This window comes from Choloepus didactylus, chromosome 2, assembly GCF_015220235.1.
Source record: "Choloepus didactylus isolate mChoDid1 chromosome 2, mChoDid1.pri, whole genome shotgun sequence".
In the NCBI taxonomy this organism is placed as follows: domain Eukaryota; kingdom Metazoa; phylum Chordata; class Mammalia; order Pilosa; family Megalonychidae; genus Choloepus; species Choloepus didactylus.
This window is the reverse complement of record NC_051308.1, coordinates 193,802,005-193,829,547: the sequence shown is the minus strand read 5'-3', so window position 1 is coordinate 193,829,547 and position 27,543 is coordinate 193,802,005. Positions and strand designations below refer to the sequence as shown.

Here is a 27,543-nt window from a genome sequence, read left to right as displayed (position 1 = left end):
TCCCCAAAGTGCAGCTCCACTGTCACCACCTCCAAGAAGCCTGCCCTGATACCCTACAACAGCTGCTTTGGCCCCTTGAGCCAGTTCTCAGTCCCTGCGCCAGCCTGTCCCGCTCCCCCATCCAGACCGGAAGCTGAAGCCCCTTGTGCATGCACTGGAGCTCACGATAATGAGTCCTCAAAGCAAATGATTCCTTCACAGCAACATTAACGAGGTATTTTATATGTTCAGAGTCATGGAAAGAGCATCTACGGGGCATAAACCCCAGATGAGTTTACTCCACAAACCCTGATGAGACCCTGCCCCTCGAGGCACTTACAGCCTGGAAGGACAGACCTCCTGACTGGGGATTGAATCCCAGCCCTGCCTCTTTCCACTTGTGTGACCCTGGGGATGTTTCTTAGCCTCTGAGCCTCAGTTTTCTCATCTATATAATGGGGAGAAGAAAACAGAGGGATCTGACAAGGGTGTAATGAGAAGCTATAACACAAAGAACACACTGTAGACAGAGGTCCCAGCACAGAGCAGATGCTCGGAAGCAGCAGCTATTGCTGTCCTTAAGGTTTGAGTCTTACTTGGAAGCAATAGAAATGGAATGTTCTTGTCCTCACAGAGGACAATGCGGGCTGAGATTTCACAGCTGGGACAAGAACACAGTGACTGGCCCCAAGCCAGGAGTCTTTGCTGCCCCGTGTACCCTGTTCTGAGCCTCAGGGTCCTCCACAACAGCCTTGGGCCTCACAACTGTTGGGGGCTTATCTGAATCAAGTCTGCATTCAATAACCCCACCCCCACCACCCCCACCACCCCCCAACATGCACCCTCCCAGTGCTTGGCTGAGGGTCCAGGCCCTTCTCTAGAGCAACGTGGTGGGAGAGAAAGAGAGCACTGGGCAGGGAGTGCAGAGGCCTGGATTCAGGGCCTTGCTGTGCCATGTGCCTTCTTGCATTGCACTGTCCCTCTGGCCCTCAGTTCTGCTTTGGGAAAATGGAAGGTGATTTGGTGAGATAATCCCAAAGGCCCCTTTCAGGTGTGGTGGTTCCAGATTAGGAGGCCCAGGAACTGGGGGGAAGGGGGCTCTTTTCAGCCCAAATGAGGATCCCTGAGCACAGAGGAGTGACTCACCCCAGGCCTTGAGGAGCCCAAACCCCCAATTCAGATCTCCCAACCCCCAAGGCTTAAGTCCTCCTCCTGAACGACGCTGGGGCTGGATGTGACCTGTGCCGGTTTGAAACTGTTATGTACCCTAGGAAAGACTATGTTCGTTAATGCAATCTTGTGAGGTCAGACTTATTAAGGGTGGCACCTTTTGAACAGGTTGTTTCCATGGAGATGTGACCCACCCAACTGTGGGTGAGACCTTTTGATTAGATTATTTCCATGAAGGTGTGACCGTGCCCATTGAAGGTGGGTCTTGATTAGTTTACTGGAGTCCTTTAAGAGAGCTCATGGAGAGAAGGAGCTCAGAGAAGCTGAGAGAGACATTTTGGAGAGAAGCTAAGATACGTAATACAGAATTTGCCTGCAGGAGAAGCTAAAAGCTGACACAGACCCAGACACTTGGAGATGTAGAGAGAAGGACGTTTGGAGATGCTAAGAGATGAAGCCCAGAGTTTGCCTGGGAAAAGCTAAGAGAGGACCCCCAGATGCTTAGAGAGAAATGCCCTGGGAGAACAAGCAAGGATGCACAGGAGCTGAGACAGAGAAGCTAAGAGAGACAGAAGCCCAGAGACATTTTGGAGAAAGCCATTCTGAAACCAGAATCCGGGAACAAAGGACCAGCAGACACCAGCCATGTGCATTCCCAGCTGACAGAGGTGTTCTGGACACCATAGGCCTTTCTTCAGTGAAGGTATCCTCTTGTTGATGCCTTAGTTTGGACACTTTTATGGTCTTAGAACTGTAAATTTGTAACCTAATAAATCCCCTTTATAAGAGCCAATCCATTTCTAGTATTTTGCATAATGGCAGCTTTAGCAAACTGGAACATGACCTCAGGGGCTGCTTGGACCCTGCCTCTTCCCAGGGGCTGAGAGGTCCCTTGGCCCCAACCTGTCTCCCCTCCATCAGTTTCCCCTTCCCACATTTTGCAATCTAGCCCCACTCAATAGCTGGTGGATCCCTTCACACTCCATGCTATTTATACCACCATGCCTTGCTCAAGCTGTCCTTTGTCTGAAAGCCCTTTCCCTCAACTCCATCTTCTTTCCATTTTTACACACTGGCTTAGATACACCTCCTCGGAGAAGCCTTCCCTGACCACCTCCAGTCTGGGTCAGGGGCCTCCTCCACAATCCCACAATCCCCTGAACTTCCCTCTAGGTCAGGGGTCGGCAAAGTGTATCTGTAAAGGGCGAGAGAGTAAATATTTTGGGCTTCGCAGGCCATATTGTCTCTGTCACAACTCTACCATTATAGACAAAAAGCTGCCACAGACAACAGGTAAATGAATAAGCATGGCTGTGTTCCAATAAAACTTTATTTATAAAATCAGGTAGCAGGCCGGATTTGGCCCAGGGCCTTACTATTTGAGGATCCCTGCAGAAGATGAACACTGATCACCATGGTCCAACATGGTCTGTTTTCCTGCCTGATGTTCTCCCGGGATTCAGCACAAGACAGTGAAACACAGCCAGGCCAGAGTAAGATCCGGGTCTCCTGCCTCCCAGGCCAGAGCCCAGAGCGGCCTTTCCTGAGCCCGGCACTGAGGGGTCGTTGTCAGTAATTGATACCAAGACCACCTTTTGGTAAATCAAAGCCCATAATCACACTAAAGTAAGTGCCATCATAACCCACGGCATCTGGGACATTTCCTAATACGAACACCAGAGGAGTTCCCTCTACCAGCAGTTCAGCATCTAAAAAAAGAAACATAAATCCTAGTTTTTTCCTTCCTATTCTAAGTTTCACTGAGTACTGGCAGTGTGGTGGCCTCTGTGTAGGCACTTGACCTGGGCAACCCCACAGAGAAGGCCCGTTACATCCCCACGTGACAGATGAGAAAATCCAGGCCCAGAGATCTCGTTACATGCCTAAGCTGCATCTGGGTAGGAGAAGTATTATTGTTTGAATCCACAAACAGACACCTGCTCTTCACCACCACGGCTCCCCAAACAAAATGCTTGGCAGCATCAGATGTGGAAGAAAAGCCCCCAAATAGATGGGAAGCCCGCTCCCCACCCCCATCCCCAACCCCAGAAGCTCCAGTTTGGCCTTCTGAGCCCACAGAAGAGAATCAGCTCAGCCCAGCCCCAGGAGCTCAGAGCACCAAGCAGCAAGCCTGGCAAAGACGCGTGAAGAGGCAGATCCCAGGATGGTAAAGCAGGCCTGAAGAAGGTGGAGGAGGGGCTCCATCACTGGGCACAGGACCAGCTGATGCCCTTCCGGTTCCCCTGGTGTGCCACCCTGGTGGGCACTGGACACAGACGCCAGAATAGCCGAAAGTGTCGTCACAGTCCTAAAGGGCAGTCTTGGGGCCAGTCAGGCCCAGGGAATGGGAGCTGCAGGGATGGGTGCCCCCTGGTAGTGGTTTTTGGAACAGATTTGTTCACTATCTGGACTAGTTTGGACATTTTCCACCCTGACTCTGGCCTGGCACCTTTCAACCAATATCTCAGCTATCCTGGTGGTGGTTACTGCTAATCCCATCTCACTGAAGAAGAAACTGAGGCTCAAGGAGGTCAGGTCTTGATTGAAGACATGGAACCAGGAGGTGGCAGAAGTGGGATTCCAACTTGGTGTGACAACCACCAGAGCTTGGGCTCTTTCCACTAAGGCCTCCAGCCACCTCGGTGTTACTAAGCTAAGAATGAGGATCCAGAGGGGCAAATGCAGTGACCAGTGAAACACCTCTCAGGTGCCAGGGGCCATGGGACAAGGCATGGGTCACAAAGCACAAATGTAGCTGGATGAGGTGCTTCCTGAAATGTGCTGAAAAGTGTGCAAGAGAAAAACCCAGGCCTGTGACGACCTTCGCTCAGCCTTGGCGAAACTGAGGCAAGCTGGGCATTTCAGGTTGAGACTAGACTAAACTACCTTGGAGGGTCCCATCCAAAGTGTAACCATGTGGAAGGATTTGGAGTCAGAGCTGGGACTGAATCCTGGCATGGCCTTCTGTTTGCTGGGTGAACCTCAGCAAGTTCCTCCCCTCTCTGGGCAAGTGGGGATGGTGGCTTCCCCATGCAGCACTGCCACAGCACAAGAGGTAGAAAGGCTCTCCTGGGGGACTGCAGCGAGCATCCAAATGTCAATGTAATGAGCCTGACAGTTCCTTGTCAAGAGGCCGCAGCATCCCTGCCAAGAGGAGGGGCCGAGCAGTCCTTCTAGGGCTGTCAGAGCAAGCCAGGCCAGGCCCCCACTCTCCTGGCCTTGGCTCTGGTTCCCGGGGTGATTCCCCAGCTAGGCTTGAGGCTGTGGCTCCCTGCTTCCAGGGATTCATGTCCCTCCATGCCAGTCCACCCCGTCTACAATGCCCACCTCTGTGAGTCCCTGTACTCCCAGGCCTGCGACATCATAATCTGGTGCTATGGCAACAGATGGACTGCCACAAAGGACACAGGATTCCGGAGGCGGGGGGGAGGGGGGGTGGCGGTGTGCTGATCCCAGGGCAGAGCAGGGAGACTGGGAAATCCAGGAAAAGGGAAGTGGGAGCTGCTATTACATGGTCCACCAAGCTCTGGCTCTGCCACTTGTGGGCTATGTGACTTTTTTGCAAGTCACAACTTCTCTGAGCCTCAGTTTCCTCATCTGTATTCAGGGGATAATACCCCTGCCTTGCTAAACCCATGGGGTTGTTGTGAGGAGCAAATGGGCTAAAGGGTATTTCTGAGGCTGTATAAACTGAAGAGTATGAAGGTGCACATTTGGGGCAGGTGAAGTCACAGACCTGACCCCAGCTGCTGTGTGTGGCCCTGGGTCCATCAGTCAATCCCTTTAGACCTGCAACCTCATCTGGAAAATGGAGGTGTGGTGCTGACTGATTCCTAAACCCCTTCTCAAAGCACCCAGAGTCTATGGTCTTGGGATATTATGATCACTTGACACCTCCCAGCTTCCCCCTCTGCAGAGGCACCCTTCCCTTAGACAATATGCACCCTACACAGCTGTTGTTCCCCACCCACACTCATCCCATAACCCCCCTGCAGAGAGGGGGCTTCAAAACAAAGATTCCTCAGGGCTAACAAGCAGAGGTCAGGGAAGGCTTCCTGGAGAAAGGGACTGTGTTTAAGGAAGCAGAGTCAGCCAAGCCATGGGAGTGGTCAGCAGTGGAGGGCATTCCAGGAAGATGGAAAAAAAGGGACTGGGGATGTGAAGGAGACAGCAGAAGGGCCGTTCAGGGTTGGGGGTTGGGAAGGAGGTGAGTGGCAAGTGACCTGGGAGTTCTGCCAGGCCAGGGCTGGCTCACCTGCCTGCACCACGCCACTCTTTGGAGGCCCAGCACTAGGGCCTGGCTTTCCCTGAGCTCACTCAGGGACTCACCCAGCCCCTGCTCAGCACAGGGCCTCTGTTTTGTGGCCAATTAAAACGCAAAGCTCCAGGCTGCCAGGGCTTTCTTTGGAACCGTTGAAGCCATGCGGGATGGGCTGTCATCCCCTAGCAGAGGAAGAGAGGGGCAGAAGGCAAGCAGAGAGCACAGCTGGTCATCCACCCAGACTTCTGGAAAGAACCACTTTATTTCTCCCTCGGAGGTTCAACGACAACCCACTGGCTTACTAGGAAGGCCCTGAGAAGGCCTGCAGTAAAGACAGCTGATTGACTTGTTTCCCCGGACACTCCAACCTTGCTTAACCAAGGAATTACAATAGTCTGAAAATGGTGTCCATTAATTCCCCAGGGAAAAGTTGTCCAATGAGCCACACCTGGGGACACCATAGTGGGGTGGCAAACTACCCCATCCTACAGATGAAACCAGAGGTGCCCCCGAGGGGAAGACTGGCCAATGGCCACAGAGCAGAGGCCTGTAACCCCCCACTGCTGTCTCCAAGGCTTGAAAGGTGCTCACAGAGCACTTGGCCTAGAGTAATGCTGAGGGGAACTGTCCTGGGTTGAACGGTGTCCCCCCAAATTCATGTCCACCTCAGAGCCCGCAGAATGTGACCTTATTTGGAATAGGATCTCTGTTGATGTAATTACAAGATGAAGGTCAATGCTGGACTAGGTGTGGGCCTAAGTCCAATAGGACTGGGCGTCCTTATCAAGAAGGACCAATGTGGTACAACAGAAACAAACGACACACAATTCAGATAGGCACAGAGGGAACCACGAGAATCCGAGGTAAGGCAAGGAAGGAGCCTCTCTTGGATCCGTGCCCGAGAGCAGGGCCCTGCTGACACCCTCGATCTCAGACCTCTTGGACACCAAGAACTGTGAGAATAAATGTTTCCTGCTGTTTTAAAGCCACCCGTTTGTGGCCCCTGTTACGGCAGCCCTAGCAAGCTCATGCAGGGAGCCTCGTGGGAGACCCCAAGGTCTAGAGAAGGGCCCCAGGAAGAGGGTGGGAATTGGAGTTGGGGGGTGGCCTCGGGGGGTATCTGACATGAGGTACCAATGGGGAGCAGGGAAATGAAAGAGGGAAAGAGATGTGTGTGGGGTGCAGGTTCCGTGTCGCCCTTATATTTCCAAAGACAGGTCTCCAGGACTCCAGGGACGATCCCTTGATAGCAGAGCAGGGTAGGAAAGATGGATTCCAGCTCAACACTGTAGCTGTATGACCTGAGGGTCCCGTCCTCTAGCCCTCCCCAGGAAGTCAAGAGACTTGAGACTGCAGAGATGAAAGCCCCACCCTTGGAGCCCAAGCACAGAGGGTGGAACACCGGTCCGTTCCTGCCTTCTCTTCCAGGCCCCGCAGCCCGGCCCTAATGCAGCTGGGCCCACTTGTACCCGGGTCGGCGGATATGAAAAGGGCTGCTCCCCCCACCACGGCCACCTTCTGCAAGGCTAGCCAGGCCCTGGCGTTGCCACGACGACCGCTGCCAGCAGAAGGCAGATCCGGGGTGGGGGCAGGGGGCGTGCCAGCCCGCCCCTGGCCTACTAACCTGGCAGGCAGATTTAAATGACAGCCCAGGAAGCTACTATTAAACTGTCACCCCAGTTAACGGGACGACAGACCCCGGAGTGTTCTCTGGCTGCAGCAACAACACAGTGGGAGTGAGAGGGGGAGGAGACATTGGCCCCGAGCAACCTGCAGCCCCCTCCCGGGAGGCCCCAGCCTGCGCACCCAACCTCCCGCCGGCCGGAGCCACCCTCCCAGGCTGCGGCGGGTCTTGGCATGGAGCTGCGGCACAGTGCAGGGCCTGGCAAACTTTACTGTTCAGCTTTAAGCAGAGGAGTCCTTTATCCAAGTGAAACTCCAACATACGAAGCAGATAAAATGGAGTTGCACTGTTGGAAGCCGGGCAGGGGGTGGGGGGAGATTCCCATCACCCCCTCAGCAGCCCTGCTGGGTTCTCCGTGAAACCCATCACCAGCAGCTTTGGGGTGCAGCGGCACAGGGTTCAAACTCTGATCCCCCTCCCTCCTCGGACCTGTGAGGCTCCTAAGAACCCTCAGCGCAAAGACCCATGGGCCTGATAGTGTAACGCTGAAAATAGTTTCTGTGTGTTTACAGTTCTAACCTTCCAAAGACCCAAGATTCTAAGACTGTGACACCCTGATCGGCACATCCTAAGGTCCTGTGGTGAGACCCCACGATGGTGCGTGTGTGAGTCAGGGATGTCGATTAGCTGGGGCCACCCCCAATGCCACCCCTGCAAGCAGCCATTTCTCTGAGTCTGAGCTTCCACACGCCGACGACCTCAGGCTCAAGGCTCCAGGCAGGGCCAGAAACGCAAACTCTTCCCACAGTGTGCCCAAAGCACCCACCAGACTGTGGTGGGTGGAGCTCGGCCCATGGCTGTGTGTTGCCCATCAGGCTCCAGGGCTCAGGCTGCCACCATCCATCAGCAGGTGACAACTGAGCTGCTTTCTCCCCCCACCCTCTCATCCTACCTGGAGAGAAAGAGGAAGGAGCATCAGGTATGAGAGGGAGGGTACAGGTGTCACAGCTTTGAGGGAGATGCACAAAGAGGAAGCGGGGAGCATGGGGAGCACTGTTTTCTGATAAGGGCATCTTTGCTTTCAAATGGGAAAAGTTTTTCTCAAAATTGTCCAGGTCCCCACCCCACCACTACCAAGGAGCTACACATAACCAGGGCAAACATAAGACAAAACAAAGAAGTCACAACGAGGCATGAAGGGAAGGGCCGGGGAGGTCAGAGGGAGAGACCAAGGGTGAGGCAGTCCAGAGAGGTCTTCCTGGAGGAGGTGGCTCTTGGGCTGGACCAGATCCCCAGGTGGAAGTGGGACAGCTGATCCAGGCAGCGGCCATGACGGGGGTGGGGGGGTGTCAGGACCAGTTCAACATTTCTGTGGCTGTGGCAGAGGACACAGGTGTCACACCACAAGCTGCCCACACCCACCTTGTCCCAAATGAAGAGGCAGGGTTCTGCAGGCTGCCCTCAGCCTGCCTCCACTGGGGGTCCTTGGGGCAGGTGCCACCCACTAGATGAGGACAGGGAGGGAGCCCCAGAAAGGGACTGAGCAAGAGTGCACTGCCAGTAAGAGTCAGAGCCAGGACTGGAACCCCCAGGCCCATGGCTCTTTCCTCAATGTCCTCAGCCCACTGTCCAGCTTGTCTCACACTAATGCCTCCCCATAATATCGGAAAGGCCCCCTCGTCTCATCTCACCTAGGGCCTGATGTTGAGCAGGTGCGCAAAGAATATCTAGAGCCTCACACCACTAACTGGCTGTGTGGCCCTGGCAAGCCCCCTTCCCACTCTGGGCCTCAGTTTCCTCACGTGAACAAGTATCTAAGGGCCCCCTTCAGCTGACATTCCAGATCCTCAACCCCATAACAGAGTGGTTGTGGTTCTCGGTGCTGCCCCAGGCCCCTCTAAAAGGGTCAGGTCCCTTCTCCCAACCCCAGCACATGCCAGCCATTCACAGACGCTGCCCGACCCCGGCCCCACTGTCACCAAGGGAGGCCCAAGCCCTCGCTGGGGTATGTGGGACTTGCTGTCTCCACGGGGAAGATGGGCGTCTCCGAGGGACAGATGACAAAGGCATCTTCCCGTCTTAGTGATTTGTGGGCGCAGGAGGTATTGAGCCAGTGGCGGCTGTGGGGAGAGAGGATGGGGGAGAGGTGGGATCAGCAGGGGCCCTGGCTGGCACCTGCAAAGGGACCAATCATGCTGCAAGGGGTTATGCTTAGAGAAGCGGGCAGCACAGGGAAGACGGGCCACTGCCCTGCCAACGTCCCAAACTTGGTCCAGCACCACCCTGGCTTTTGACCACTCACAAGGCACGAGGATTATGGGTCCCAGGGAAACAGCTAGAGTGAACCTCACAGTAGCCTCAAAGTAGAAGCCTCCAGAGGGCAGGACGTGTGGCCGGGAAACCCCCTCCGACCTCCAGGCCAGCATCCAGCCTGGCTCCTGGCCTCACACTTCCCCTCCACTCGGGGTGGGGGGCACCTGGGTGACCCCAGTGGGGTCTCAGCCTCCTCTGGCCAGGGCACCTTCTTGTCTGACCCCAGCTGGGCTCCTCCGGGCAGACATTGGAGCTCACCAATGGCTCCTGCTCTCCAGGCCCTACTCTCCTTGCCACCAGCCTCTGACAGGAAGAAGCAGCAGCTCTTCTGCTTCCTCTTTTGCAGCCGAGAGAAGTCTCCAGACCTCATTCCAGCCCCTGCTCTGCCACCTCAGCCCCCATGAATGGTGAGTAAAGGAAACCCAGGGTTCCCAGTATGGATGTTGTGCCGGTTTGGATGTATCATGTCCCCCAAAACACCATGTACTTTAATGCAATCTTGTGGGGGCAGACGTACTAGTGTTGATTAGGTTGGAACCTATTGATTGTTTCCATGGAGATGTAACTCAATCAACTGTGGGCGAGACCTTTGATTGGATAATTTCCATGGAGGTGTTACCCCACCCATTCAGGGTGGGTCTCATTAAATCACTGGAGCCCTATAAAAGTGTTCACAGACAGAAGCAACTCAGAGCAGCTGTGAGTGACATTTTGGTGAGCAGCAAAGAGAGACATTTTGAAGACGCCCATTGAAAGTAGACTTTTGCTACTCCAGAGTTTGCCTGTGAGAAAATTAAGAGAATACTCCCAGATGCTTAGAGAGAAACGTCCTGGGAGAAAGCCATTTTGAAACACAACCCGGGAGCAAAGGAAGAAGATGCCAGCCACGTGCCTTCCCAGACAACAGAGGTGTTCCAGACACCATTGGCCATTCTTCTGTGAAGGTACCTATTGTTGACACCTTAGCTTGGACACTTTTATGGCTTTAAGGCTGCAGCTTGGTAACCAAAAAACCCCCTTTATAAAAGCTAATCCATTTCTAGCATTTTGCATAATGGCAGCATTAGCAAACCAGAACAGTGGTCTGTAGCCAGGGTCAGGGAGGACAGGCCGAGGTGCCTGAGGACCCATGAGGTGCAGACCCTGCTTCAGTCAACAGCCTGGACCAGGTTTGCTAAGACCGGTGGCCAAAGTCATTCGTGCCCAGCAGCCAGTTTGGGAAAGGGAGTAAATGATGGAGAGCTGATGAGACCGCCTGGGGGGAGGGGCTATGGGTCCATCCTCCCAGCCCATGGGTGGTCAGGCATGCTGGCCCCTGCTGTGGGCAGTAATGTGGATGCAGCACCCTCTGCCCACCAGGCAGTGGCAAATGATGGGAAGCAGCCCTGGCCAAGCAGAAAATGCAAACACTTTTACCAATTAGGCTGGAAGGAGAAGCATTTCCGGAGAGGCACCCCACTGGCCCATCTTGGTGACAAATGGGCAGGGAAACCCTGTAATTGGGAAATCTATCTTGCCAGGGAGCATGGGCAGGCTGTGCCCAAGAGGCTGGTACCAGCTCTCAGCCGTCCCCAGCCCCACCTGTGTGTCCGGTGGAGGCCCGAAGCTGGCTTTTATTTGGAGAGAGGTTAAGATTATTTCACTGAGAATGGGGTAAGCATTGGCAGGACTTGAACAGCTGTCTCTCTCCTCTGGCTAGGGTCCTGGCTTTGCTGCGTGACCTCTGGTAAGTCGCTTGCCTTCTCTGTGCCTTGCTCTTCCTCCATGACATGCCAGGATTGGACAAGCTGACTTACAAGTTCCTTTCCTTCTTAGATATGATGTAACCCACCACCAGACCCAGAGAAGGCTGATGGGGGGCGGGGTGGGGGGACTTTGGCTCAGTCCAGGCTCTCACAATCCCCCCACCCCCATGGCTCCAGGTGGGGTATGGAGGGGCTCTAAAACCCAGAGCCAATAGCCATTGTGCCCCTAAAGACCTCTCTCTCCATGATTAGGGGCCATCTTTCTTTATTCTGCCTGGCTTCCCAGCTCCCCCAAAATATGACCAAGGTCTCTAACAGGGTACTCAGGAATATCTCAAGCTGCCCTAACTGCTCCAGCCCATCCCTGCTGACCACCCTTCTCCACAACCACTCCCCATTCCCAGAATAAACCACAGGCTTTCCTAACCACTGCCTTTACTTGTGCAGCTTCAGCAGGCATGAGGTCCCCCTTCTACCTCCACTAGGCAAAACTGCGTGCCCCTCAAGGGCAGCTCAAGCAGTGACTGCTGATGCGGCCTGACACTGCCTCCCACCTGACAGGAGTGAGTGCAGCCCACCAGGGCCCAGAGCACCAAGGGTAGAACATGATCAAGCTCAATGACCCACAGGGTGCTTATTGGGCTACCATCTTTTCAGCAGGCCAGGCCCAGGTGGCGCCCCCACTTTCAGGCTGCGTCCACCACCCCAGCAGTCAGCTCCAAGGTGAAGATCTGCAGCCCCACGGGACAGCATTCACCTCCCTGTTGACAGCCCAGGCAGGCCCGGAAGCCATTCGCCAGACCAGAGCGGGCTCGGTAAGTCATCCCACTGGCTCAGGAGCCGGTGACATGCAGACTCAGCCACGCCACAGAGCCAGGCTCAGGAGATGCAAACCCCAGCTGCAGGAAAGCCCTTCACAGGGCTTCTCTGGGGGAGCTCCAGAAACCCAGGCCCAGGTGGGAGGAGCCTGAGTGGTCTGGGCTGTGGACCCTGGGCACTACTCCAGATTGACCTCCAGCGTGACCTTTGACAAGTCTCTACCTTCTCCCTGCCTCAGTGTCCTCATTTAGACATCGGAGGAGGAAGGAGTCAGGTTTTCCATGTCCACCATTCATGGGACCCGCTGCATGTGCCTCAGAGGGTGGGGTGGGAACGGGTCAGATGGACGGCACTCCAGGTGTCTGGGGCAGGGCTGGGTCCTGGGAGCCAGCATGGTCAGCACCCGCTTTGAGGAGGAGGCAGATGTGCTCCTGGGTGATGAGGGTCAATGGAGAGATGAGGGGAGGGTCTGGAAGGCAGGGGCAATAGAGGAGCAGAGGCTTGGAGGTAGGAAACCACAAGGGTGTTTGGGACACAGAGAGGCCTGTCTGGTTGGAAAGCTCAGCAGAACCCAAAGGAAATCTGGCAGAACCAGGCCCAGGTCCCAAATGGATGCAGCTGTAAGTGGACAGGTTCATGACCCTGATCCCTTGGCCCCTCAACCTGGCTCCTCATGGCAGCTCTGTGAAGCGGGCGAGAGGTGGGGCTCACCAACCCCCATGAGAAAAGGCAAGGGACTGTCCCAGGGTCACACAGCCCAAGGCAGGACTAGAACCCAGGTCGTCTGATCCCAAATATTCTACAAGGAAGATAAACAAATGAGAGGTGCACCTTCCCACCACAGAGTTTACAGCCAAGCTGGGGACACAGGAACTGCAGGTACAATGACCACAACCCAGAACAAGAGAAGATGCTCTTGATTTGAAATGAGGGTGGTTAAGTCACTGTGTGGCCGCTGACAACTGACTTCCCCTCTGGGCCTCTGGGTCCCACAGTGAATGAGGTGGTCATGAAGGCCTCCCCAGCACCTCCCTTCTCTGTCCTCTGTGAGTGACGGCTGCGGGGGGCAGAGGCGGCAGAGAATGGGGAGATGATGGACCTGGAAGAAAAGAGGGATTTTGGCCTGTAGCGGTGGGATCTGGGGAAAGCCCACCTGGAGAAATTTTGTTTGATCCAGAAGGAAAAGGTGGACTCTAAAAGCAGATGGAGAAGGCTGTTTCCATTTTCTTGGTGCATTTGCAAGAAAATGAGGTCCATTCCCCATAGCCCTTTAATCTCCCAGGGGCTGGCTGCAGAGTAGAGTGTGAACGTGCTGTCTGCAACCGCCAACCAGCAGCAGGATCTGGGAGAAAATCATCCCCAGGGCCGGAGCTCTCGCCGAGCTCCCAGTCCCATTGGCCAGCTCCGGGTTGTTAGGCCCCGTTAGACCCACACAAAGTCCAGCAGACAACGCCCGGGGCTGTGTTAAAAGCAAGCAACTCAGAGTCAAGTGATGACATAGATGAGTTACTCAACCTCTAAAGCCTCAGTTTCTTCACCCATAAAATAAGCTAACAATAACTACATGCCCTCAGGTGTTGAGTATTAAGAGATCGTGGATAATGGAATTATGTACTGAATTGTACAATCGCAGGCAGATAGAGCTTGGTTGATGACGTAGTTTACCAAACAGCTTTCCTCCTAGGACTTGGGGGGAAAGCTGGGTTGCCTCCCGGCTGGGGACTTGGCTCAGATGGGTAAAGTTTCCAGGTCCCTTGAGGTGCTAGGGTGTGGACAGGACAGACAGGGCGTCCTGAGGAGGCTCAGGAGGAGCCAACAGGGACTGCAGGCAGAACCCACCTGGAATTCAGGCCCCCGGAGGCCGCCTGGCCCAACCCTCACATTTCACAGATGGGGAAACTGAGGACAGAGGGCCTGGGCCTGCCTGAGGTCACATCTCAAAGTAATTAGACTCCATCCCAAGACCAAGTCATAGCAAAATCGCTGCCTAAGAGGCTTATGGAGTCGTAAAATAGCCCTAGAATCACAGAACAGAATCTCCAGATCCCAGGACATGATCTCAAAATCCTAAGACACACAAGTTAAACATTCAAGCCCACAGGGCAGAAATGCCAGGACCATGGAGTCACAAAATCTTGCCAACTTTGAATCTGGGAATCACAGACAGAAATCTTAGACCCAAAGGTCCAGAAGAGAACCCTATAAACTCCAGCTCACAGAATCTAGCCCAGGCACCAGGCACGGCAAAGGCCTGCCCCTTCCCCCCTCAGCTCCCTCCTCCTGCCCGTGCAGGAATCCTCCGTGCCCGTCACTGACATATGGCCATTCCGCCCTCTTGAACGCTCTCAGCGACGGGGAACTCCATCAGCTGGGCCAGCTGGAGGCTGGACACCTTCCTTCCTCTTGAACAGGGAGGGAAATAAGTTCTCAACAGGAGATCCCCAGTCCATACAAATGAATTTTTTACCCCTCCTTGTTCTTTGGCTCTGGTCAGAAAAAGATTTCCAGGGAAGTGGAAAGGAGCCAAGAGCTGCCACGAAATGACTTTAACCAGCAGACAGGCTGGTAATAGGTTTCGGTGGGAAAAAGGAAGGAGAGGGGCGATTAATTCCAACTTGCCATGCGATAAAGGAAATTAAGGCATAATACTGAGGAGGCAGCAGTTGTATTAACCTGTGTGGAATACCAATTACTGCAGGCTTCTCAAAATTACTGGAAATAAAGAGAAGAAAAACCCCAAAAGAGAGTGCAATTGTGGCCCCAGGCTCATCTGGATTAGGCCGTTTGTTTGCCCTGGCACCTTAATGATGGGAAGGAGGGAAAACTCCCCGTTTCCTGGGAGACGGCTATGCCAGAGTGGGGGAGGCAAGTCAGGCCCACGCACAGTCACTGGCCGCTTGGCAAACGCTGAGGACAGGGAGAGTCCTCAGGCCCACCGTAGACAGCGCTCGCCGCAGGGGCCGCTGCGGTCTCCTCTTGCTGGCACTTGCCCTTTCTCCCATGTTCTAGGAGGGGTCCAGGGAGGCCTGGGCTTCTGCTGATCCCCGTTCTAGCTGGGAAATCTCAGGTCTCTGTGGCTAGAAGCCAAGAGAACCAAGTCAGCCCTCAGGAACCCCGCTAGGTGCCGGCAGGCCCTGGAGGTAGGTAGGACCGTCGGGGAATAGCTGGGCCTCAGCGTGTTGGTCCTGGCAGGGCCGGGGCTCAGGGCGGGCAGCATGGGCAGAATTAACGGCCACATGCCACGGTTCAGAGTCTGGGCCAGGGGCCCAGCAGGAGGGCGATGAGGCCTCCAAGCCAGAGCTGGGCAGGAGACAGACATGGTGTGGGAGGCTAGTGGAGGAGGGAGTGCGGCCAGGGCCTAGCAAGCCGCCTTCTCCCACTGGCATCCTGTTGCGGTAGGTTGAATGGTGCCCTCCAAGAACTCCTGTCTACCCGGAACCTCAGAATGGGACCTTGTTGGGAAACAGGGTCTCTGCAGATGTAACTGGTTAAGATCTCAAGGGGAAATTATCCTGGCCCTAGGGTGGGCCCTCCGTCCAATGACGGATGTCTTTTTGACATTTAAACACACAGAGACGCAGAGGAGAAGCTGACGTAAAGATTAGAGTGACGCATCTACAAGCCAAAGCGCACCAGGAGCCACGAGACGCTGAGAGGATTCTCCCCTAGAGCCCTCAGAGGGAACATGGCTCTGTTGGCACCTTGATTTTGAACTTCTGGCCTCCAAAACTGTGAGACCATAAACTTCTGTTGATTTAAGCCACCAGGTTTGCGGTAATTTGTTACGGCAGCGCTAAGAAACTAATAAACTGGCACAGACCTCAGCTGCACTGCCAACTGTAAGAGCCCCTTAGACAGGGGTGCCCCTCAGCTTTGGGGTCCTGAGAAGGGGAAGCTAATTCTGAAACAGCCTGACCTGTGGACACTGCTTGCTGCCCCATAAGGTTCGGCCCACCCTGATCTTTTTCTTCAAGGGAATGGTTCCTCTTAGCCCAGAGGCATGGAAAGTTCTAGTCTCCTGCCTGCTACTGCTATGGCCCTCCTCCAGCAGGCTAAGGAACACTGGGCTCAATTCCTGGTTTCACCCCTTGCTAGCTGGCTGACCCCAGGTAGGTGACTTAACCTCTCTGAGCCTGTACTATTCCTCATTCAAAAATGTGATGATAAATCCTGACTTGATTTATCAGGTAGTTGGTTATGAGATAACATATATCAATGCCCATATCTAGGGCCTGCCTGGCACCTAGAAATATCCAGTGATGGAAGTTCCTTCTCACTTTTTCTTATCCACTGTAGCAGCACCCTTGCCCCTGTGCTTTGAGCACAGTAAAAGGCCCTCAAGAAGGTTTTCTTACAATTTTTAAAGGGCATCAGGAGGACTGGCCTCTGTGTTCCTGAGCCTCCCAGTTCTTCTCCGACCTTGGTTTCTCTGTATATAAAGTAGGACTGTTTCTTAGAGAAAAAAAGGGTGCAGTGGGTAGAATTGTCACCAGGCAGCAGGCTGGGCTCACAGGGCTGGCTGTCCTAGAAGTGGCTCCCCGGCTAAGCCCACGGTGATTTTAAGGCTGTATGGCCTTGACACACAGCTGGTGAGGGGAGGCATTTATAGTCCCCGCCACCTCCTCCCCAGCCCCCACAGTCGTCTCTCCTAAGCCCTGCAATGAACCAAGTTTCTGCCAGAACCAGGTGCTAGGGTAGCCGTTCTCTACTGGAGGGAGTGAGCCCAGGCCAGGGAGAGCAGCGTGGCAGGAGAGGAGCTGCAAGGTGCCCTGTCACCCATTTCTGGGTGAACGGGGAGACTGCCCAAGGTTGAGCCCATGCGAGACCCAATGGGAGGCCAGGGTGTCTGGTGGGTACCTCCTCCTCATTCTTTGGGAGTTGGGATTGGAGCCCTCTTGCCCCTGCCTTCCACTGGGAAGCCTGCCATGACCCAGAGTGGGACTGGAGGCCTCTTCTGGGCCCACACTTCCAACACCCTGTGTAGCTGTCACTCAATTATCCTTCCCCACCTGACTAGCAGCTCCTTGGAGTCAGGACAAGGTCTGAATGAACTCAGGCTTCATCAAGGGGATGCTTAGGGAATGTGTGCTGAATGAATGAATGAGTGAAAAAAATAAAAGAATGAACACAGGCAAACCTGAGGCTTGGATTTTTTTCTATATATACAGAATTTACAGCCCAAGATGCAAACCATTTTGACCATCCAGCATTCTGCATATTAATAACAACAACTGTTTTAAATTCCTTGTCATTCATGCATAAAGACCTGGGGTTTCAAAGGATCCCAAGTTCTGTCTGACTGGGAGGCACCCTCTAGGAACTGAGCAACCTCACCCTTCTGGCGACCTCGGTACATGAACCACCTCTTGTGTGGGGGATTGGAGCTGAGGGGCAGTGCTAGCAGCCAGGCAGATGGTTCAGTCCACAGGCCTGGAGGGACACCCGCCTCCTTCCTTGGCCCACCTCCCAAGAGCCGCTCCTTAGGGAACCCTGGGAACACACGGTTTGGGCCTCAGCCCATCGTGTGATGGTCACCCCCGGGCCCGCAGCTTGCAGTTTACATAACCCTTTGCACATACCTCCTCATTAGTTCTCACAACTACTTGTGAGGCTCAGGAAGGGACAGGATGGGCCCAAGGCAACTGGTCACCAGGCCTAGTGTTCTTGCTGCTGCCACCCCTACAGCTGATGTGTCACCCTGGGCCAAGCCTGCCGCCCAGCTGCCTCTGCATTAAATCACCTTGCCCACCGAGCAAACCTGAGAAATGGGGGTGAGAACTGTCTGAGTCACCATGAGAATCCAACAGCATAAAAGATGCCAAAGGCACAAAGCACTGACCAGGCAATGGCTCACTGCAGCAGAAAGAGCCTGGGCTCCAGTGCAACACTGGCTCTGTGCTTGGGCGAGCCTCGCTTCCCCCATCTGTCAAACGGGGACAAGGATCCTCACCCTGCCCACCTCCCTGAAGGCCCACCCACTCTCCCCACAGCCCGTCCACAACTCCCACTTCAGCCAGGAGGGATCAAAGGACGCTCCCTCTCTGCACACAGCCAAGGGGAGGGCCTGACCCCCTGCACCAAAAAGCCAAGCCTGGGTACATATGCTCACAGAAGGGTGTGCCGGCAGACATGCACTCACGCACTCGCACACAGCATGTGTACTCACAGACGGGCACACGTGCACATGGAGAGGCACCAACACCCAGCTGCACTTCCAGTGTGCACCCACATGCTGAAAACATGCAGACACACATGCCACACTACCCCCACACACGCACAGTCACACACACATGGATGCTCACACACAGCCACTTGCACACACACATGCAGATGTTCACACACACACACACACACAGCCACTCACATATGACACTCACACACACTTCAGACAAATATGCACATATTTCCCTACCTCTCTCATGACAGCCAGATGGTGGGATTCTCCCAGAGGGCAACCATTTAATGCTCTAATTAATTAAAAAAAAAAAAAATCTAGGCCCCCAAAGCCTAGGTTTGTTCCAAATGTCCCAGGCCTGGTCCAACCTGAGGCCAGGGAGGGAAGTAGGACCTAGGAGAGGGGTAGTGAGACTAGGGAGGGGGAGGAGCTTTAGGGCACCTAGCGGGGGCTGTGCCCCTCAAGTGGCAGTTTGACACCTAGCAACAGGGACTTCTGGGGCATGGGGCCATCTGCCTGGAACACAGTCCTGATCCTGGTTCCAAAAGTGCCCCTTGTGACTCAGGACCAGGGGTACCCCTTTTCCAGCATCCCTGACAGGGTGGCTGGTGTCTGCCTGCTCAGCTCTAGAGCCAGGGAGCTCAGTCCTGAGAAAGTGGCTGGTTCTTCTGTCAGACAGCTCTGCAGTGAGAGGCATTCACTGACACTGAGTGGGGGGACTTCAGGGCTGTACATCCAGATCAAATTCACCATGTGCAGTCCTACTGTGTGCAGAGCACACTTCAAGGCACTGTGGGGGTGGAGGGCTAAAGGGAACAGGGTTGTGTGCAAAGCAGTCTGCTGTGTGGGAGGGGAAGGAGCAGGAAAGGTGTTGGTGGGTCCAGAGGGAGCTGCGGTGCCCCCTCCACCTTCCCACTTACATACCTCCAGCAAGGGGGAGCTCACTACATCTCCAGGCAGCCTGCTCTGATTGGACCATCTCCCGCCCTTACCCAGGTCTCCTGCGCACCCATGGGCGGCCAGGACCCTTCAGGCCAGCAGGGACCGCGCATCACCAGCCCTCCAGGCCTCTTCTCTGCCTTTCCCCAGGGCGCGTTCTTTGCTGCTGAGTGTTTGGGAAAATGCAGCAATAAATTTACCGCCTCACTTAAGAGTAATTTGCTGTCAGGAGCTCTGCGTAAGCAGAGGGCTGAATTAACGAGGCTTAATTAACATTAATGTTGTGACAGATCTCAAACCAAGTCGGGAAATCCCCCATCCTCGCCCGCCGCTTCCCTGTGCACGTGGGAGGTGAGAGGCCCAGGGTGGTGCTGAAAGCTGCTGACAGAACTGACGGGGGCTGCCTCTTTCCCCGGATTAGGAGGGATCTGGAGGCTGAAAGCTTGTGGGAGATGGGCAGAAAAAGCCAGGAGCCTCTGCAGCCCCAGTCCCAAAGGAGCTTTCAGACTAATTCCTTTGTCCCTGCCAGAGGCAAATGCATGGGCCTCGGAGTCCGAGACCAGGGTGTGAATCCTGACACTGCCACTCACATGCTGTGTGATCTTGAGTGAGTCGCTCTATCTCTCTGTGCCTCACCATCCCCATCTGCAAAGGACAAAGCTCCCCTCACAGGGTTTTCCAGGTCCTGCATGGAGAGCAGAGATGCTCCAAGATCTTCATTTCCTTCCCCACCCCACCCCCTTAACGATAAGCACAAGCACAAACGTTATTGATGACTGTGTGCTGTGCTCATTATCTCATTTCATCTTCCAATGTACCTCCAAGGTAGGGGCTACTCTAACCCCATTGTACAGATGAGGAAACTGAGGCCCTGAGAGGGTCTCACAGCTAGTCAGCGGGTGAGGGGATCACAGCCATCCACGACACTCACACGATGCTGGGTTCAGCATGCGGCCTGGCAAAAGCATTTGTGGAATGAAACTGTGAGTGACAGAAAAAGGGGAGAAATATACTCTTTGGCAGAGAGACCCAAGTGCCTGCCTTTCAGCCACTAAGACTTTATCAAGCCCCCACCGCCCCCCTCACCCCCACCACCCCCACTGGAGTGCTCGGCCTTGTGTCAAGCTCTGCAGAAGAGATAAATATGGTGGAAGGTACACCTCTCCAACACCCACTCAGGACTGGTACCTCCTCCTACCCCAGGGCACCCAGCCCAGCCCTGGCACAGGGAAGGCATTTGGTAATTTATCACAAATGATTACTATTATTAATACTAATGCGGAGGGTGCTTCTGACCAGGACGAGGTAGCAGAAGCAGCAGGCAGAGGGCCAGCCCCCACCCACACACCCTGACCCTGCTCACAACTCTCTGGCCAGGGCAGGCCATGTTAAAGTCCCCCCACCTCACCCTGGAGCACACCCACACCTTTGCCCCCAGGTCCCCAGGTCCCCAGGTCTCACCTGAGGAAATACCCAGGTGGAGTCTTGGTGTCCAGGGTCTGCCTGGGAATGGTGTGGGGTGTAGGGAGGAGACAGGTGGGACAGGGGCAGGGGCAGATCTACCTCCAGAGGAGGGATGAGAAGAGCCCTCAGGACCCCTCCTCAGTCCAGCCCCTCCTGCCAAGCCCCAAGTACTCTCAAGCCCTGCCACAATCCCCTGCTCCAGGAAGCCTTTCTGGCCTGCTCAGCCCACCACCCATCTGCCAGACTCAGACACTTACTGGCCATAGGACCTTGAGGAAATCACTCAACTACCTTCTGCCTCATTTTCCTCCTCTGTAAAATGGGAATAAAAAACAGTATCTGCCTTATAGGGCTTATGTGAGGGTTGATGAGAGATGGCCTGGCAGAGTGAGGGCTCAGTAAACGATTGCTATGATTACGGGCAGCCTGGGGATGAGAGCAGGGGAGACCCAGCCTGTCAGGAGTGGCAGAGGAGCTGGGCAGGCTCGGGGACTCAGGTCTCCACAGGGCTGGTCCAAGGCAGCAGAATCAGTCAGGGGGCTCTGTCTGGACCCTGCAAAAGGGCTGGGATACACAGGACCCTTGGCAGAATCAGAAAGAACTTTCTGGAAGTAGGAAGCACTGCCTTATAAAGAGTGAGGTCTCCATCCCAGGAGGTACATAAGCAAGGGATTCACTCATCTAATCAACAAGCATTCAGGGGCCCTTCCTATGTGCTGGGGCCCTCTTTTGGGCACTGGAGAGTTGGGAAAGAAAAGTATAAGATTCAATCCTACCTGGAGAAACCCACATTCTAAAGAGACCAGAAATGCTAATCAAACCCAGGGGATGTCAAGCTGCTCGCCCCCTGCAAATGTGTCAGAGCCAGAGGAAAAGCAGAAGACCCCTGCCAAAAGAGGGACTTGGGATATCCCCAGAGCAGCTCAACGTGGGGCTGAGTTCCGGCCCAGCAGACACCAGGCCCAAGCCCCACGCTGCCCTGAGTCCTGATGCCCCTGTGAGCCCTGTGCCCAGACTCTGCCTGCCCCAGTCTACCTTGACTGTGGCCGAGAAGGCACCAGAGCCCTGAGCCAGCCCCAGGCGGCCTGTCCACCCCCATCACCCAGCAAGGTGTTGGCTGGAGGTGTCCTTGGGGACACCTGGCAGGAGGGCCCTGCTGATAGCAGGGTGTAAAAGAGGGAAGAGTCCCTGCCTGGGCAGGTGGTGGACTCACCCCTGCCCATTCTCCTGCCCCACAGCACGTGCATGCACGTGCGCACACGCGCGCGCACACACACACACACACACACACACTGGTCCCGGGCTCAAGGAGGCCCAGCAGACAAATCACCAGCTGCTGCCACCCCCCACCCTCCATACAAACCCTGGCCACAAAGCACCCTCCCCCCAGCTCTGCCCGCCTGCGGTGACAGTCTCTTGGCACCGGCTCGCCTCTTCCCTCCATCTGTCAGGAATCGGTGCAGACAGACTGTGAGAACCACAAGAGAAAGTAGTGACTCTGCCTGGACCCCTCCCCCTCCCCATGCCTCCCCAGCACTCTCCCCCCACCCCACATCAGTCTCACCCTCCCCCCTCCTCTCTATGTCTCTCCCCGTCCGTCTGTCTCCATCTTTTCTTACTTATGAAGACATCCCCAAAGTGGGAGTGGGGAGGGGAAGAGGCCCAGCCAGCCAAGGACCCCCATCTATAACCACACGGCAACCACAGCACAGACACACCTTTGCCTTCATCCCTTACCTTTTCCCCTAAAGAAGTCAGGATCCTGTGGGGTCTTGGGCTCAGTTTCTGCACCTGTATAACTGGTGTAATAATTCCTGCCAGGCCCACCTCCCAAGGCCTACTATGAGACTGGAGGCAAAAGGTGGGAAGGGCTTTGTGAACTGTAGAGCCCTGGACAAGGCAGATGGCTAGAGTCCCAGCTTCCTTCTATTTAATGTGGGAATAAAGGTCTCAACACCACCCTCCTCTTGGTAGCGCTGAGGCCAGATGGGATATGAATGGAGAGAAAAATGCTTTGAAGAGTATAAAACACAGAAGGAATGCAAGCTGGGGCTGTCCAGCTTATGATTCTCACCACAGCTATGTGACATAAGCAAAGATGGGGAAACCGAGGCCCAGAGAGGGCAGCTACACAGCTGTGGTAGAGGCAGAATCCGGAACAGCGGCCAGGCCTCTGGCCCTGTCCACACAACCACCCCCATTCTGGATGCTCAGCCTTGGTGCTTCCAGACCTTCCAAGAGGCTCTATTTTCCCTCTGAATTCCCCCAAAACATGGAGAGGAAATCAATTTTTCCCGTTTTTTAAGTGAGCCCTTCCCAGCAGGCCTGGGAAGGGCAGCGGCCAGAGTTTGCAGGGTGCAGGTAGAGCGGCCAACTGTCCCAGTTTGCCCAGGACTGAGGGGGTTCTTGGGATGCAGGGCTTATAGTTTTAAAACCTGAGCAGTTGCAAGCAAACCAGGAGCCAGTCACCCCATGTGAAAAAGCCACTGGCAAATGTCAAAGTGCTGAGTGAACGTAGGTGTGGGCACTTCACTGAAAAGAGAGCAAAACCCATGCCCACCCCATTCCTGCAAAACATGGAGAAGAAGTTCTGGTCTAGCTGCAATCACAGCATACGAGCTGACCGCACAGACGTGCCCAAAGTAACAGGCAAGCAGAGTCTGGGGTCCTCTGCAGCCAAGGAAGCGGGGACTCAGAGAAGGGAAGCCTGCCCAAGGTCACACATCAAGTTAGTGGCCACTGCGCACACGGCAGGGCCTGCTCCTCCTCCTCCAGGCCCCCAGGCGACACCAGCCAGTGTCCCTGGGAACACAAGGCCGCAGAGTGGGAAACCCAGCAAGGGGCAGGGGGGCTCTGGGCATGCACAGTGGGAGAGCTTTACGAAGGCAACGCCCAGAGACACCTTTCCTCCTTCCCTCTCTCCCTCCCCCTTCCTCCACAGGACCTGGCTGGGCCCCCTGCCCCATCTCCCTGAGGCTTGGGGTCTAGAGTGAACCCAGATGCTCAGTCAGGCCATCAGAGTGACGAGGATGGAGCTGGAGAGAAACTCAGGGAGCCCACAGAAGGGCCTGATCTACCTGGGGGGAGGGAGAGGCTCCCTGGAAACAGTGACTCTGGGAGTACAGTGGGGCTGGACAAGGAGAGGCAGGGCCTTCCAGGCAGAGGGAACTGCACGTGAAACAGTGTGATGCACTGTGACATCACTCCTCGTGTTTGGTGTGGCTGGAGCAGAGGGTCTGGGAACCGTGGGGCCAGGGAGCAGCGAGACCCAGGGCTGGAGAGATGACAGGTGTGCATTAGGTGGAAGGGTCCTGAATGCCAGCTCAGGAGACAATCCCGTGAGTGCTGGAGTATCACTGCAGAATGCTGAGCGTGGAAAAGGGCACAACTGCAGCATTTTAAGTGCACTGGGCTGCAGAGCGGAAAGTGATGGGCAGGAGGCAGCTCCTGGGGTCCAGGCAAAGGAGGATGTGGAATGGGGGTGCGGAAGGTCCTGGACTGACAGGTGGGCAGGGGGTGGAATCTAAGAACTTGGTGACCATGGAGGTGAGGGCTCAGGGGGAGAGAAAGAGGGGTCGCAGATGACCCCCAGGTTCCTGACCAAGCTGCTGGGCCTGTGTACTGATCCAAGAGGTCCACCCGCTGCTCACAGCCCACCAGTGCTTGCGTGTGGTGCCCTGAGTCACCCACGGGACCCGGGCCCTGCTGCCCAGCAGGCTGAGCTGTTCGTAAAGATGGCAGCTTTACCTCCAGGCATGCGCACATCCTTCTTCAACCCTTCTTTTCCAAGTCCCTAGGAGGCCCTAGTTATGGGAGGCAGACAACATTTATAGAGCCTGAGAGTGTTCACCCCGCCAGTCACCCGAGGACACTCAGCAAGTCAGCTTATCCCAGGCAGGGCCTCCCCGAGCCCTGGGGCAGTGGCAAGAACTCAGAAGGGAGAAGATACTGAGCAGGCTTGGGGGGGGGCAGTGGGGAACAGTCTCTATAAGCAGAGGCCCCAGAAACAAGCTAGGACCAGAGCGGGGCAGGAAAGGCTCAGGAGGCAGACGTGGACTTGGCAGAGCAGATTTCCACCAGGAAGAGCTGTCCAGGGACAGAAGGGGCGCCCGGTTAGTTGGTGAGCTCCCTGTCCCTGGAGGTAGGTGGGCAGGAGCTGGAACACCCAACCCCACCCTGCCACGCGGCTGAGGGGATTCCTGCATCAGGGGACGTGGGGGAGGCTGCGCTGGCCAAATGAAGCCACTGCTCCAGTCCTAAGCACCCGGCTCACTCACACAGTCAATCAACACACATTCACCCAGCCTGCTCTGGGCCAGGCCCTGGACGACGGGCTCCCAAGGCAGGTGCAGCAGAACCAGAGAAGCCTCCCCTCTCGGCTTTCCTGCCTCCATCCAGGGCAGGTGAGGCCAGAACAGGGCTGGGGTGGGCAAGGGGCAGAGGATGGAGGCAAGGCAGGCCCTTCAGCCCTGGCTGCCCACACCCCATGGTACAGATCTGTGTCTTCCCTCTGAAGGACCAAGTATCCCACTCCCTCACTTTTCCTGGTGCTTCAGGGCCCAGGGCCGAGGGTCAGGCGAGGCCAGACACATGCAAGTTCCTCTTGCACCCACCCCGGAAGTCCTGAGGTTCTGAGCCCACATCCTGGAAGGACTCTCCCTAATTAAACTAGGACAGTAGGTTATGGGGCTGCAGGGGAGAAGGGACACAAAGGAGCCTTCCTGGGAGTGCCCTGGCCCCTGCCACTCACCCAGCAGTCCAAAGCCCCATATAGAAGGGGATTCCTGAGGGACAGATGGGAGAGGGAGGGTCGAAGAAGGGGTCAAAAGAACCCCTAGTCAGTAAGCTTCATATCAATGTCAAATTTCCCGAACTTGATAACTGCACTTAAGGTGGTTACATAAGTGAATACTCTTATACTTAAGAAACACACATAGAAGTATTAAGTGTACACAGAGCATGATGTATAAAACTTACTCTCAATTGTTTAGAAAATAAATAGATGGAAAAAAAAAAAAAGAAAAGAAATAGATGGAAAGACGGATAAATAGTGATAGGGCAAATGTAGCAAAATATTCCAAATTGGTGCATCTGGGTATGGGAGAGGGAGCGGTAGGCTGGAGTTCTTTGCACGGGGTTTTTATTATTTTTACAACTGTCCCATAAAAGTTTGAAATTATTTCAAAATAAAAAGGTTAAGGAAACAAAAATAACCCCCATCAAACTAGAACTGAGCAATGGTCGTGGGCCAAGCGACAGGTGCTGATCTTGGTGCTTTTCATAAATTAACACACGTGTTCCTCCAAACACCTGGAGAGTCAGCTGTTGGCTCTGTTTTGCAGATGAGGCAGGGGGCTCAGACAGGTGAAGTTACTCGCTGAGGGTCCCACAGCTGGGAAGAGGCAGCCTGGTTAGAGACCCTGCTGTTACCTGTGTCATGGTGGAGCTTCTCCCAGACGAGTTGCAGGCGGGAGCAGCCCTCAGAGGTAGCGGGGCCTGGGGCCTTCAAGTCTACAGCTCCCAGCCAGTCATACAGCAGGCAGAGGTTTGGAGTCAGACCAGAAAAGGGGCTGGGAATCTCTATGTAAAAGCTGCCCAAAGGGACTTGAACTACTGATCTACTCCTAACTCTTTCCCTGTACAGAAGGGGAGACCAAGGCAGGAACTTGCTTAGCAAGTCAATGACCAGACAAAGCTACCAGGTTCCTGGCGGGGTGGGGGACAAGAGCCTGGGGAGCAACTGGCAACATGGTTCTGTTAACCAACATCAACAATGACTCGGGTCTCTGTTCCCAGAGAGAACTCAGCATAATCTCCAAGCATAGGAGATACCAAAGTCCAGGGAGAGGGAGAGCAAGGTGTCTGGAGAGAGGAGGTGGCAAGGAGAACCAGGGCTCCAGCCACACAGCTGACAGGCCTTTCTGCCCTGGGTTTGTCCATTCAGTGGGACAGGAGGAACCGCCTGGCCCAGGGGCACCCAGCACAGAGGGCCGATGAGGTTTCAGGCAACCACGTTGTACAGAGTGGGTGCCTGGGGTTCAAGTTCAAGGGATGTGCCCTAGGTGTTCCAATTAGGAAGTATAAAAAGTGCATTTGGAACCCAGGTCCGGCTAACCCTTGGGGAGGCCATGCTTGCCCCTGTACCATTTGGCCCTGCCCTCAAGGGGCAGGCAGTTGGTGGGGGGAGGGTGGAGGGAAACAAGAGAGAGTCACATAGCAGCTAAGATAAAGTCCACTCTGACTGACTCACAGGTATTAAAAAATAGACATGGCCAGAGCTCAGTGAAAAATAAGTAAGCAGAAAAAAGCCCCGGCTGGATGCAGGTTCTGCTAATAAACAATTGGTTCCAGCTTGGAGTGTACGGTTTAGGCCATAGCCCCTGTCCCTTGTGTGAGGGGTCAGGGCAAGGCCTCAGGTCTGGGGCCCTGTGGAATTGGATTTCACAGTCCCTAGCCCCTGCCCCCAGCCCTGGGCCTCGTGGGCTTCAGGTAACAGGGGTATACCTCCTTGGACCCCACACCTGGGGCCTAGCCATGGAAAGACTCTAGTTCCTACGAATGCCCTGGCTCTCGGGAAAAATCAAATTCTGGAGAACTGGGGCTGCGCAGGATCTGGAGAAGCAAGCCCTCACCCCAGTAAACAGACACCCCTAAGGGGGGCAGAGACCTGTTGGAGGCTACTCGGCAAAGTGGGGGCAGAGGCAAACCGAGGGCCCCTGGGGTCCCCTGACGCCCAGACCAGGCCATTTATAACCACCTCAGCCCTGCGGGGGCAGGGGGAAGCAGACAGCATGCTGCCTTAGGGGGCCTGGGCAGGGGGCAGGCTGGAAACAGAGACTTGCTGGCGCCTCTCCAGCTACAACTAATTCCCTGCAACCAAGAGCCCGGTGGGGGGGCTCTGACTTGGCTCTGGCCGCCTTGGAGGGGGCGTGGGAAGAAGAGTGTCACCTTGGCCCTGCAGCCCCCGTGGGTCGTGAACAGTCACCTCCCTCCGGTCGCACAGCCCCTCCTCGCGCATATAGACCCCACGTACATACGCCTGTGCTCCTGCACA

At 55.1% G+C, this 27,543-nt stretch overlaps 1 protein-coding gene across 9 annotated transcripts in view; it reads right to left on the bottom strand.

The window, feature by feature from the left end:
- The window catches only part of LRP8 (LDL receptor related protein 8), a 93,364-nt gene that overhangs the window by 56,076 nt on the left and 9,745 nt on the right, over positions 1–27,543 (bottom strand). The window lies entirely within an intron of this gene.